Below are 14641 nucleotides of genomic sequence, written 5' to 3' on the forward strand. Positions count from 1 at the left end.
TAACTTTCAAACTCAGCATCTGCGTGGCACACAACAGACAGTCCAACACCTTCACAAAAAGGTTGCCAGTCAAATCAACGGCCAAAAGTGCTGATATTTGTCAGGAAGGCTCAAGCACATTTAAGGTGTTCATGTTGAGTTCTCCCTGCTTCGCCTTAGAGGTAGAAACATGGTCTTCATATATAACAGGCAAACTTGTAAACTTCTTACCACTTCGTTTTGCAATAGAAAAAATGGGCTTTCTTCAACTTCTGATAACATATTGACGTAAATGCCGACAACACATTGAAAAGCTACCAAACCATATATTTCAAAACAAATAAATGCATGAACCTAAAACACTGCCAAACTCAAACATTTCCCTACTGCCACATGCAGCACCAACTTAATACAACCTTTTAAATAAACAGTCAAAAGTGGTGCAAGGCAGCTCAAGCACAGGGTGCCCAATGAGTATCCCTCCTGCACTAAACAAGAACACCAACAAAAAGGAAAGCTGTGTGATAACAACTATCCAAACCTAAATAGCAAACAGGTTCACAATAGGGGAGTGAAAAATTCAATCAACAAATAGTTGAACTACAGAGTTTAAAAAATGAAGGTGCACGAAAGGACATTTAGCCCCATAGCATATCATTGCTAAGGTATCTGGACATAAACTCAGGTAGGTAATGCTAACGTGGTAAAACGGTAAGCAGTAAAATGGTGCTCAACTTCATGCTTAACTTCATGGTAGCGATCACCCGGAACAGTAAGAATAAACAAAAATTACACCAAAGTAGCAGTATTTTTTACATGTAAAAAAGATCAGTCAAATTCTAGAGCAGAACATTACCTCACGAAAATATCTATATCATGAAATACTCTTAATATTCTTCAGAAAAATTATACATACTAGGATTTGCAGGCTGAAAATGACACTGATATTGAACATAATTCCTGTTATAGGCATACACAACAGTACCAAAACCTAGCCCCTAGAACCAGTAAGCATGATGGGTGGAGCAAATTTGTCCAGCAGTAACAGTCTTCTTACTCATCTAGCTGCAGAACATAAACTAACCTGCTAACAAATCCTTACAGAGGTTTATGAAATAGATTATGAATGCGAATTTTTGCCTCGTTGCTGAACCCTCTGCTTACTGCATATACATGCTTTGACAAAGTCAATGCTACATTCCAGCCTCACCGTGCTAAAGGGGAAGGAAAATTTTTGCATACTGCAACTAAAAGACTGTATTCTTATCAACAAAAATTTGTGGGCCACGCAAGCATCAACAAATTTGAACTCCTGCATCATCAGCTGGTGCATCCATTTCGCGCTTCCAGGAATATTCATCTGACAGCCTCTGCTTAACATTCTGCCCCTCTATAGGCTTCTAGCAAGAAGCAAAGCGTAAAACTGCTATAGCAATGATCAAGGGGCTCGCATACATCAAAACTTTCACAGGTCTCCTAAAATTTTCGCATCGGCTTTTGCTTTCGGATAAAAACATTTCTTTTTCTTTCACTAGTAGAATGCCACTATAGTTCACCACAGTGTGGCTTTCTGTGTCAAACTCTGAGAATGCCAGTGCACAACACAAAACACAAAATGTTGAGTAAATGGGTGCCAAGTGCAGTCTTGACAGCAGAATGCCAGGCCACCAACGGATGCAGCAATAAAATTTGGCAGGTGCTCATTTGGTTTGAAAACTTTTGTCCCTGACAGCATAGTTCGCTTAACCGCAAGGAAATCACAATATCATTTACAAAGCTCACAGATTAGAATTACCAGCACATTATGGATGAAACCTCCAGTGAATGTATTGTGGAAAACCATCACATAGTAGTGTACTTTAAATACAAGTGCAGGTGAACTCAAACACACAAAAAAGTGAATATACTACTAAAACATCACCCAGGAAAAAATGCTCATATCAGGTCTTAAGAGCTAAATGCGATGTGTAGCGTAAGAACCACATACTAGAATGCTAGAAGTATGATCGACTACAGCTTTACAAGACACCAAACTCCTTTGAAAACTTAATGTGCAAGCATAATTGGGATGCCCAAATACATGAACCAATATAAACATGGATCATAACATAATGCCCAATGTTCTCTGTTCATGCTTATCCTGAAATAATTGTGGCAGCAAAACACTTACATCTGCTGTATACTCCCGAGCAATTGAACCACTGTTAGACACCAAGAATCCAAGAAAATGGCATCAGCTTTTGTTTAAGCCATTGACGGATAAACTCCAGGGTAAGGTTTGGAATGATGAGACCAGGGTGATTAATGCAGTCAGAACAACACTACATGTGCCAGGGACAGCCTGGTACAAAAAGGGCTGCATAGTACTTTTGTTTCACACTGACATAAATCAGAACAAGTTGGTGGAGGTAACACTGTAGAATAACTTGCACACATGAGAAATGCAGTGATCTTCAATGTAAATTCTGTTAAATTTTGAATGAATAGCTTCCAAAAGAAAAAAATCCAGGGCATCACTACAGGGCAACAGGGATGCTATGCAACACTTCAATGGCCCACACAATATAATCTCAACCGCTGACACTCAAACAAAGAAAATAAACTGAGACAGCATTCACATAAAAGGTGCCCGAACAAAAAGTAGTGTTTGCTTTTTGCATGTAATCATGGCCTTGGAAACTCAATATGCAAAGCACAATGTCAAATGAACACTGGAAGTATTGGCCAAACACAAGAGTGCACAATGAGAAGTCTTGTTTGCACTATGCACACAGTGTTCACAAATAATTGTCTCTAAAACTGCATGCCAAACAAGTCACATCGACAGGCAAGCAATGAATCGTAAAAAAGTGGCCCATCACAAGCTTAAATTGCTTTAAAAATCTGCATTACAGAAGCAATTCAACATGTGAAAAAAAAATCTCAGATATATACACATACTTCCACTATCTGTTCATTAGCATCAGTAACGACTGTGAAAGACTATAAGAGTGCTCTCAGTTACCTCAACGTGACGCACTAAACATATTTGATACATCAAGGTGCACAAGACAGGGCGAAACAGACCTCACTTGTACTCCTGGTTCATGGTACGCCCAATAATGAGTCGACGTATTTCACTAGTTCCAGCACCGATCTCATAAAGCTTGGCATCTGGGAGCAGCCGGCCAGTTGGGTAGTCATTGATGTAGCCATTGCCCCCTGTGGATAAATCGTAAAATAAACCAAAGGATTATTTTCTACAAGAGCGGAGACAACAGAAAATGGGTTGCTCTAACAGAAAAATAAGTAACGAGTTCTTTGCACACATACAACTAATGGGGGCAGACGCGCCTGACAGACAGCAGTGGGATCCTCTGAAACAAGCTGGTGAAATCCGACAGTACCTTCTAAGACTCAACTCTGAAGTCAACTGCTTACTTTAAAGGGAAGGTGAAGTAGTCTTTGATTGACAAGATCCAGTGCTTCAAAAGCAGAAAGCTTATAGGTAAACTATGCCTAGTAGTTGAGCACTAGCATTTAAAATTGTGATGTAATCGTCGATTAAATCTCGGATGTTGCCTCACAGCGTTGAAGAAGTGGGGAAAAGCTCGGTGATGACATCTTTGCTGCCGAAATTTGATATTTCTGTCGCCCTCAACCTAATGCTACTGTGCGTCGTCCGATGCCACAAAACAACGTGTTTCAAGCTTCATTTTCGGTAACTATGGTCTTCTTTGTTTGAGAAATCTTTTCTTCACTGAAAACGTAGCACAGCTGAACATGATGTCATGGTTGCCACCTATGCCAGGTACACTGAACTGCAGAGAAGCCTGAACGCCGACACGACTTTGTACAGAGATTAAGTCACCACTTCAAATGCTAGCAAAGAAAGACTTTCCACGCTTTACCTGCAAGTTTCATACATTCAAACCCTTAAACCTCAACAAATTCTAAAACCTTTTCAGTTGCCCTTTAAGCAAATGCTGTCAAATAAAAGGAAAAGGCTTTCAAAGGAGAGGATCTTGCAGGGTACTTACACAATATATTAACCGTGTAAAACCATTTTTCTGTTCCACTTACTACAATAAACTCTAAGGAAACATGCAATGGCTGTGTCATGTTTACCAGCAGTTAGAACTGAGCCACTTATCAGATGCCCAGAGATTTTTGCCTTCATGCATCCCACACTGACAATGTAATGAACCAATACACAATGCAAAAGAACACGGTGCAGTTGAACAATTGAAGTGAAATGTAATCATCAAGTGCAGCACAATAAATGTGCTGCACTGGCACTGACACCCATAAGTGGCAAAACTGGAAGGACTAGGCATCTAAGAAAATATACTTACTGACAAGCATCGCGAACTGAATGCAGCAGTTACTGCAAAATGTCACTGAATCGTTCTGCAAAGCTATATTTCCACATGCTACACAAAAAGGCCCAACATTCCCTCAATCTGGTGCATATGATCACTCATCTAAAAATGCTGTCCTTGACCATTTCAAACTTACTTTTTGCCAACGTCTTCTGTCATGCACATCTGCCGGATCAAAAATTGAAGACGCAGGTGTTAGTCACTTGTCTGAATAGCTCGTTTCACCTTTAGCAATAGAAATTTTCCTAAATGCGGTTGAACACAGCTATACACTCAATATCTGACTGCGGTAGGCACTGACCAACACCTGCTCATAGAGCTGGAGAGAGCTTAAGTAAGAAGCTTATGCAGGCACTCCCCACAATCCAAAAATCAGGTGGCTGTGGGCTGTGAACAGGCCTACATGATAAATGCGACTATAGTGCATAAGCTGGAGTCTGCAGCATCATTTCTAGTCAGGCAGTAGCACAATGGTGAAGCGTGTTGTGTGTTGCAGGCAGCGTTCCAGTTCCTGCTATTAAATAATGGGGCAATTTTAGGGCATACTGCCCTGAACAGAAGACAACAAAGGTCTGACATGCACACTATGTCACACAAGCCTACAGTGGATCACGATAGGCAGTGATCAAAACAAGGCAGACGTGCCACTGCAGTCTACTGGCAGTCAAGTAAATTTTCCTTTCCGCCAATCTACCACTACCATTTTTAATGACATATTCAGTTGTTTTTTCTTACAACTACAGAGTATTTTGCATTTAGTTTTGAAGAGAAAAGCTTCTGGCAGTATAAAACTCCTCAGTTAAGCAACAGAACAGACACCTGGGATAGCTGGTGCGGTTAAGGCCCCCAAGCATTAGCATTAGAAAATTTTGAATTCCGAAAAGCCAGAATACAGAATTCATGAAATTCCATGGGAACATAACTTATATAAAATAAATATGTGAGTTTATTTTTGAAACATGCTTTCAATAAAATCAATGGTGGCTACTGCAATGCAGACTCGGGCAGCGCATGGTACTTTCTTCACATGATGAATGCTGCTTGTTTAACACAATGCCCCACAGAAACTGAATTATCTCTCTGATGAGGCACTGATGCATCATTCTGCACCTGCTGTGGTGACTGAGCTGACGAGCGGGAGCCAGCTCTACAAAATTCTGACACCTGCCTGCTGCTCACTTTCTTTCCAGGAGGACCAGATGCTGCCACAAGAAGAACCTCCCAGAACTGATGCTTGGTGTTACATGAAATTAAAGATGGTTTTTGCCACTTCTTTTAATATTTTCTACAAAGGCAGCCATATAGTACAGTAGCTCTTCTTGTAGGCTGGTGCGAATTGTCATCACCACAGCCACCATGCTAGACATGCTCACTTGCTTGCACGGATGGAGGCACCAAGCGTGTCAAGGCATCAGAAGAACTTTTCTTGTAAGTAGATTCCTTTCACAAGAATTCAGACAAAATTAATCGCATTCCTATTATTGCCTCATTCCCATTGATGGCTGCTAAAACACACTTCTATGAAAAATGATTAATTGTGCAAATTTTCAAAGAAACAGAACACTAGGAGCAATAGGTATGATGTCGTCATATTTATATCGTGCACCAAGGCAAAAGCGGCACAAGACAGACACAGCAACACTAATCGCATACTAATGGCACACTAATAACATACTACAGTTAAATCTCAATGTAACGACCTTTAGTGTAATAAAATCCTGAATGTAACACAGTATATAGGTTTTACAACTTTGTGTCCATAGAACACCATGAATTTCTATCTTCAATACAAACTAAATTTTCCACATTTTTAACGCAACGAAATTTCACCGCTTGCTCAGATTTAACCCCGAAAAAAATTTTACCTCGAGCTCGAGTGGCTGAGCAAAGCGCACACCAAAGCGTGCACAGTGGCACTTGCATGAAAGAGGATGCCGCCCAGCTGACAGATGTAGAAGAGCACATAGGCACATGGAAGTGCAATAATGATGATATAGTGGCAAGCGCACCGACTGCAGCACCAACTCAGGTAGTATGGGTTAGGCAGGCAAACGTAATGCCAAGCGAATCCACTAGAAGGCACAAGTGTCAGCGCAGCCAGCCAGGCCAGCTGCAACTATCGCTACCTTTAATCTTGCCCAAAATCAGTGTCAAATGCAGAGTGCTACCTGTGCTCAGAGGCAGCGCGCAGTGTTTATCACGTTCATCAGCTCTGTAAAAAGACCGGAAGAGCCAGGGCCATCGCTACACAAGTCAGCTGTAAAGCCAGTCCTATGCTTCACTCCCGACAACTCGCTTCCTACTCAGACTGCGTGCGCTTGCGCTTCCAGTGCAACAAGCGATGAGGTGCGGGTCGGCCCAAATTTTATTTCATGAGGTGCTAACTGACAGACACCTCTCACTCTCTCTGACGTGGAAAAAGAGAGGAGCCAGTCTCTTTAGCCGCTGGTAGCTTTCCCTCCTTTGTTTCCCTGCCCATAAGGCGACAACGAAACATGATGTCATGCCGGCAACCAAACAAACACAAAGCCTCCTCAAAATGTCCAAAAAATAACCCACCAAGACATTTTCAATCTCTCTAGGAGGTGCTCATTTTTCCCCAATGCATCCAAAAATTGTCCCCAAGACCAAAAATGTCCAAAAAGTTGTGCGTCCCAGCACCAGCCCCAAATGGTTAGTGCTTGATTTCTTGGCTCTGGTTGAATAAAATTATTCCTCCTTTTGCATGCAGCCTTAAGGCATCTAAACGCACATATGTGCCAAATTTCAGGCACACAAGTGTGTTACAGGCGGTGTAGTATACCTGTTACAGGCGGTGTAATATACCTGTCCACTTGTGTCAATGCGTGATGGCCTGGCCGTCCTGAACTTACCTGTTTACATGGCATGTCAGAGCATTTTACACACGAAGGAAATATGAATTGTAAATTCACCCGATCCTGCCCATATGAGAGAAAATAGCAACGCCATGCAGAAATCGTTTGTTTACTAGCTGTGCTCTTCACCTCATAACCTATGCTGTACAATCATCATAAGATATTTATAGAAGCTCAGCAGTAAGCTTGCTTGCAGTGAATTGGGTAAAAAGCCTAATTGTGAAAGAAATCCAGACCCATATGTTTCATGCAATCTGCAAAAGACTCAAACAGCCCGAATTAATTATTAGCAATCATTACTGAAATTTATTTTCACTAGTCCATCAATAAATGTCAGTGTGTCTGATGCGAATAGCATGAACCATAGTTGAAAATATGAGAACAGGGCTACCACTCTAAAATTGTCTTAATTTTCATAATAGCTGCATGGACGTGTCCACTAGTTATGATCAAGCTTACATGAATGTCCACCACCGTACTGAGTGGTAAATAAAGCACTGTACGTGAAAGGCTGTCATACATTTTTTGTGTCTTCAGCAAACAGGCATATGCCAAAATACATTACCGAAGAAGTTTTTCTTCTCAAAAGCAATTTAATTATTGTGTAGAAATATTGCAGTAATAAAAAAACGAAGAACTCTTACACTGTATGAAATGACTAGAGAATTTTGCAGGGCAAAATACAGCTGATGTATTAAATATGAAATGATTAGAGAAGTTTTGAAAGGAAGATTTTTGTTCTTTGAAATAAAAAAGCGAGATAAAAATATGTAAGCAAACGCTGTCTACTTTGCAGTGGGTTGCAGTGCACATTCTGTGCGTAGTGATGGCAAGCAAAGCTCCTGCCATATCCCTAAGCGTGCTGGGAAAAGATTACAAGAAATGGCAACAAAGAACTACAAGCGAGTATCACAGACTGGATCCTTGAGGTCACCCGCCGATAAAGGCCATTGAGATGACAGTGCCACTGCCTAACTACAAAAGGTTTAGTGAACTTTGTTCCTGCTCCTCTTCCTGTTTTTAGTTTTGTTCCCCTGAAATGTGAAAACAAGAGTACTATAACTTAGGAAAGCATGCACGAAAATACCAACCAGTGTCGAAATACATATGTGCGCGAATTAAAGAGGCTGTGAGATAACCCTCAAAATGCACTGCAGTAGGTAAACCTGTTCACCAGGCCTGGCTAAGAACATTCCACATTTTTATACTCTGTGCGTTGCAGTGCTCCAAGATGAAACTAAATTTACCAGTCTGGCCTTCCTAGTACCATAATTACACTATATGCACAAAGCAAAGTGAACAAGGGTTGATGGGGGGAACCTCAGTCTGCTTAGTCAACATTTATGCAGAGAGGACTTGTCTTCACCCAAATGAAGATGTGCCCGCTAGTCAAAACCTTGGCTAAGCATAATAAGGCTCCTCCCTCAATGCTTGTTCACTTTGTTTTGTGCTGTCAAGAGTCCCATCTTCCTGTCCTGTACCAAGCACCATGAATGATATGATATACTATGAAGCAACAGAAATAATGTCTGCTCTTGCTGCAGTTCAAACATACGTGCTCACACAAGGCGACAGCACTTTTCAACTAATGCAATGACCCCAAATGGGGCAAGGAGAGGTAAATATGTTCACTATTTAAAGCTGCAGTAGCCACTAACTTCAAAACCTTAGAAGTTCCGTTCATGTAGAGGCAAAAGTATTGAAGACACAACTCCATCATACCTCATAAAGTGCAGCTACAAACTTCTACGAACTTCTGAATAAATGTTAGCAACCTTAGATTTTCGATCACTATGTTTAAGTTTACCGCTATCACCATGCATCAAAGCATTTTGATGCAAGCCTAGACAAAATTTTGATTTTCTTTTCACATCAAATCTATTGAAGATAATTTGCACTGCAGTTTATCAGTAGTTACAATTTTGGCTTATTTTTATGTGCAAACTACTGATCTCTTTGTCTGCAGTAGGACCATACTACCTTTTTGTACAAGGAACGCAGCCGCATCACATATTCTAAATGGCTTAATATTGGAGATGTGAAGTTGTCTCCTGCCTGAGGTTTTTTCATGTAGCTAAGCTGTGGAATATACTACTATAATCAATCCAGTATCACCTTGCCAAATGGATTCATTGAGCTCTGTTAGTATTAAGCTACCGTAAATGCCACTTTCGCTTAATACACCATGAACAGCTTCAAAAAAGTCATTCATTACAGCACCAGCCTCTTTTAATGCATTTTACAGCATACACCTGCTTTGAATGAGCTTCAGTTGCAAAAAAGAATTAATCAGTATGGGCTTGAAAAGCACTAACTGTTACAGAGCCAACTCCAGTTTATGAAAGCAGAATATGGACCAAACTACTGCCTATAGTCTTGCTTAAGATAGTACACAGCATTGTGTATAAATATATAGCTCAGACAAAAATCTTGCACTAAATGAACTCTAATCCAGTGATAATGCCATTTGTGACTTTGTTTGACAACGAATGATGCATTCATTGCTGAGAAATTGGGTAGTCACAGTTGCATTATTGCTTTCTGCCACTCTGGCACGAACTTGTGATGCCGCTGATGGAATCGGGTGACATGGGCTTGCTTTGCTTCATTTACTATGTTTAGTATCTCTATGTTCATTTGTGATCAAAGTGCACCAGCTACTGTAAATTGCAAGCTGTCTTAATATTCAGATGCATAATTGCTCATTTCATCTTCTATGTAAAAAAAACCTACCCAGACATCAACTCTATTTAGATGTAGAAAAGGCGTGCGGTAGCAATATCCATCACGGTTCAATTTTTTAGGATGTAAAAGTTCTGCTCTCACTCACAGTAACATCTTTTTCATTAAAACTGGCAATCCATTAATCAAGCCTAATTTTAATTTGTCCTCAACACATCTTTAAGTTGATATGCTGTACAGATAGATAGCACTGGCAGCTGATAACAATGTCACCTTTTTGCACTCGTGATGGTGCATGGCGAAGCCAGGACTTGATGGCCCCTTCAACTTAAAAGGCAGTTACCATACAAACTTTCTGTTTGTATGCACAGCACCTGAAAAACGAAACAAAGATAACGCCATGCAAATTAGTACCTCCTAGAAAAATATGTAAAAACATTTTCACATGACCTAATGACAACGGGTCTAAAGCAGCAGGTGTATGCAACATCACTAGTGGGACAGTAGATGAGATGGTACTGTTAAAAGAAGATTTAGAGTGAGCCAGCATACGCTTCACATAATACGTGACAAATGCTAGTATCAGCCATTGCCTGTGTTCCTCTTCCACGACAAGAAAATTTTCTTGTGTGGTGCAATATTCAGATTGGCTACATTAATGAAAATTTTAAAACCCCACTATATAAGTTTTCCAGACCATGCCACTACAATAATGTACAAAAAGAAACATATTTAAAGGCGTTTGTCTGGAACACTAAAACAACTTTTTTTAAAATTCGTACTGGTGTACACAAACAGAAGAAGAATCTCTATCTGTGCATATTCGTCTATTGCGATTTCTCAGCATGCTAGGAGGTTATTAACAGCAAGTGCTGACCAGCCAAACAATCTTATGCTAATAAATTACTTGCACGTTACATGAAATGAACAGCACTTCACCGGAGTAGCTGAAAGTTGTATAATTTACGCAATGTAGCACTACACATGCAAGGATGCTATCACAGCAAGGGACTCTGGTTCTAATAGCTGGAATGTCAATTACGCAAAATTACACTTGCCAGGGTCAGAAATGAAAAGGCGTTTTTTCCTTTTTCAGCTAGACAGCTGAATTCAGTGGAAACGCAACGGTGTCAGCAACCAAATACTGCAGCATCCGCCTGACCATGGATGGTACATTGCCCCCACTGAACCTTCCAAGCCCTGCAACCTATTAAAATAAATGGGACAGACATACAACAAGGAAGTTAGCATCAAAATTTCCAGTATGAAACAACAATTCCAGAACATTTTACCTCGGTACATCATACATGATACATGCACTCTAAATAATCAAGGGCGATTAATAAATTTTATCTGTTTATAAAATTTTGCTTCCTATAACTAAATATCCTTTGAGATATTATGAGGTCATTCTTTGCTGTTCTCTATTTTTATACAGTTCCAAGTTAAGTCAGGTTCAAGGACAAACAAGACACACAAAATACAAGATATTGAAATGATCCAGCACACGTGTAAGCTATGGTCTAACACTAGATAGACGTTTAATCAGTAAAATATGGTTACACCCACACTCGATTTACCAATAATAACTCAGGGAGGGGTGTACTTTTCGACTTAAACTAAAAAAAAGAAAGGGATGAAAAGTACGCTGAATTCAATTTTTAAAATTCAGTTTTAACTGAAAAACGTAATTATTCTTGACATGCACTCGCCAGCCAACTGGCAGTTCGAGTAGGATTTGCACTCAGACAAAAGAGAGAAATGATGTGCAGAAGCCAGGGGTGTGGTGAGACTGTGCACTGTTTGATTAAGTAGAAAAGTTGTGCATTCAAGGAATCTCTCCGCTGCATAACAAGCATCTGCAGACTAGAGGGCTTCACACCACCGCAAAGTGTTTGAGAGCATTGAGCTGTTAACCATCATCCTCGCTTAGGACAGTTACTTGGATGCACATATGTGTCTCCATTGCATGTAGGGACGCTCGAAACCTTGCTCAGATGCCAAGAAAAAGTGTTTTGGCTACCATGACGGCTCAGCGGTAGTTTCATTGCTGCTGCCACCCCACAGATCACGTGATCGCTCAACAGCCCAACCAACCAACTATCCGACCGGTCGACAGACCTTCAAATTGTGTGTTTTTTCAATAGTTCTATCCTTTAACTTCTGTTAATTGTTTACCCGACGACAACATTTCCTTCTGAAATTAACCACTGCTGTGTTGACCAGTAATTAATGACAAGTATTGCATTAATTACTAGAAAACTGAATACCCTGGCTGACAAAAAAGTCAATAAACTCGACACTTTTGACTGCACAAGAATACCACAATATATCACTAAAAAAAAATATCGGCAATTCATGCACAAAAAATATTTGCCGGAGAAAAAAAATTAAACCTGTTCTGAAATAGGCACTGAAAAATGTCCATCAAATTTTCAAAAAAATAAAAATGGAACAGTTCAACCTGACCTAACCAACTACATATGGGCTTGCTTTAAAGGGAGACTGAAGCACTTTTTCTGAAAATCAGGCTGGCAGCGGCGTCCTGTAGTTTTTCATGCTGCATACTGGAATATCGCATCCAAATAAGGCAAAAACAAGCGCGAATTGCCTTTTTTAGCACAAATATGCGGCCTGTGCCGCGGGGCACAACGTGCGGCACGCCGCCGCCCGTGATTGGTCAAGAGAGGTCGTGACAACACTGAGGACTGGAGAAGCTGCCGATGTGGATCCGGCACTGCGTTGAGTGCAGATCGCAGTTTTCCGTGATGTTGTAAAAGCGAATATGGCGACTATTTTTTTATTGACCTCCGAAGAAAAGTATACTACAGTTCGTTCATTCCACGTATCAACTGAAACCAAAAAAGGCACAAGCGAAAAATTCGACTCCTAGCACAAGCATGCGCCAGCATGAAAGACACATATGCAGACCATGTGTAAAAGGTGCCTGTACAACCTCGGAAAGGAAGTGGTGCGAACAATACTCAAGTCAGTAGACCTTATGCAAAATTGCTGCCATCTATCGGAGAAAAGAAGAACCAGTGGAAAGCCGCCATGTTGGAGGATGACTGAAGCTCGATCCGCTTCTGCTCTCTGGATTTAAGCGTGCTCCTGCATTAGCTTCCTTAGTGCTGTGCTGGCTCGAAAATCTTATTTCCTGTCACTTGAGCCTGTAAACATGACTGAATGGTCACTCGACCTTTTTCTGCTGCCCAAGTTTCCAAGTGACTTCGCAGACACTTACTACGCGTCCAAAACAGACTTTCCGAACGCCACCGGGTACGGAGCTACAAGTTTTTCACGGAGTCCTACGTCAGTCTGCCGACGCTGAACACCAAGAAATGTACAAAGCAAGTGTAATTTTTGTTTACGGCTAAAAATGTGCGCATTTCAGTCTCGTTGGAGTCAGTTTTTATTTGGTCCGATACTTTTTGCAAACGGGCGTCCCGCTCGATTTGTTGTTGTTGGGGTAGCGTTTTCTGTGTGTTGCGACGGCGCCGAAAGCAAGTGATAGTAAATCTCACGCTCATGTTGGTAGTGTCGAAAAAAGTGGCCTGTCAACATGCGACGCTCTTCATTTTCCTTGAAAAGTTCATACAGCATTTGTTTGTTTGCCCTAGAGCTCTAGTGCCCTAAAGCCCCTACTTTGCCCTAGTGCCCTAGACAGAGAGAGAAAACACTTTATTATTATTACCGGGCACATAGACCCCTAGGTCCCCGCACGACCCCACAACACAAGTGTTTACCATTCTTGGACTATCGCCGTTAAAAACAGGTAGCCCGTGAATGCAGCAGTGTCTATGGTTTTACCACGACGAGCAAGCAGTTGTGCACTGAGATTTTTGGAGGATTCTACACGCATTATGCATTCCCGCTACTAGTTGGAACTATGGTACCGCTTGAGCGGCTTCTCTTACGCTCCTTTTTTTATTTGTTTACACTACACATGGCTTCGTGGAAACCGGCCGGTTAAGTGAAATCGCTACATTCATACAAGCCGTCACTCCACAAAATAGGCACAAGCTTTCCCTGGTCTAACAGACATGATTCACTGACTTGCAGAGCGCAAACGTTCTGTGCCACGGGCACTTGACCCTTGCTAGTGTTTCCGTCGAAACAAATATTCACACTAAAAACTAATGCGTATAACCGCTGCGGCAGATAACGCCGGGAGTGACGGTTCTCACAAAGCGCGACCCGCACCACTGAACAGCTGATCACGATTACTCTCTTGCGAGGCCGATAATCGCAACACTTCACGGCCAATCGCAGGAGAAAAACAGCTTTTGTGTGATATTTTCTTCGTACTTTCAAAGCTTATTTCTGATTTCATTAGCTACATGGCGATAACGAAATGTGTTGCGCGATGTCTCGACGTAGCGACGGCTCTGCAACATTTGTGCCGCGGATGTCGGGGATCGCAGTCCAAAAATAGAAATGCGCTCAAATCAAGTGCTCTTGCCTTTTTTCCCTGGGCATCTTTGTAACCCTGCTGCGTACAGCAAGGCACTAACCAATATGTGGGCATATTGAGGACGGTGAAACTCGAGCACACGCGACGAGCGTGCACCAGTACGTGCTGTGAATCCGGCGGCTATCCTCCAACATGGCGGATCGCACGCGGCGGCCGCTAGATGGCAGTGCATTTCGCAAAAGGCCTTTACCACCACCGGACGCCTCCTGGCTCGCCCGAAAGAGCGTCATCCTAAAAAAAAGGCCCAAAGCGCTGCGCAGAAAAAATCC

At 41.5% G+C, this 14641-nt stretch overlaps 1 long non-coding RNA gene across 3 annotated transcripts; it reads right to left on the reverse strand.

Annotated features, from left to right (window-relative positions):
• Positions 1–285: 285 nt before the first annotated feature.
• LOC149353451 (uncharacterized) lies at positions 286–14641 on the reverse strand. Of its 3 annotated transcripts, none has more exons than XR_016290984.1 (6): positions 14361–14630; positions 10957–11105; positions 10172–10272; positions 5520–8250; positions 4477–4505; positions 286–3180 (listed from the first exon to the last, which is right to left on the reverse strand). It is a non-coding gene; the product is annotated as an uncharacterized LOC149353451 (long non-coding RNA). The 3 variants fall into 3 exon arrangements; XR_016290983.1 differs by having other exon boundaries at positions 5509–8250; positions 14361–14629; XR_016290982.1 differs by having other exon boundaries at positions 4477–8250; positions 14361–14641.

This window comes from Amblyomma mixtum, chromosome 3 (assembly GCF_055824585.1).
Source record: "Amblyomma mixtum isolate Tamu chromosome 3, ASM5582458v1, whole genome shotgun sequence".
Taxonomy (NCBI): Eukaryota; Metazoa; Arthropoda; class Arachnida; order Ixodida; family Ixodidae; genus Amblyomma; species Amblyomma mixtum.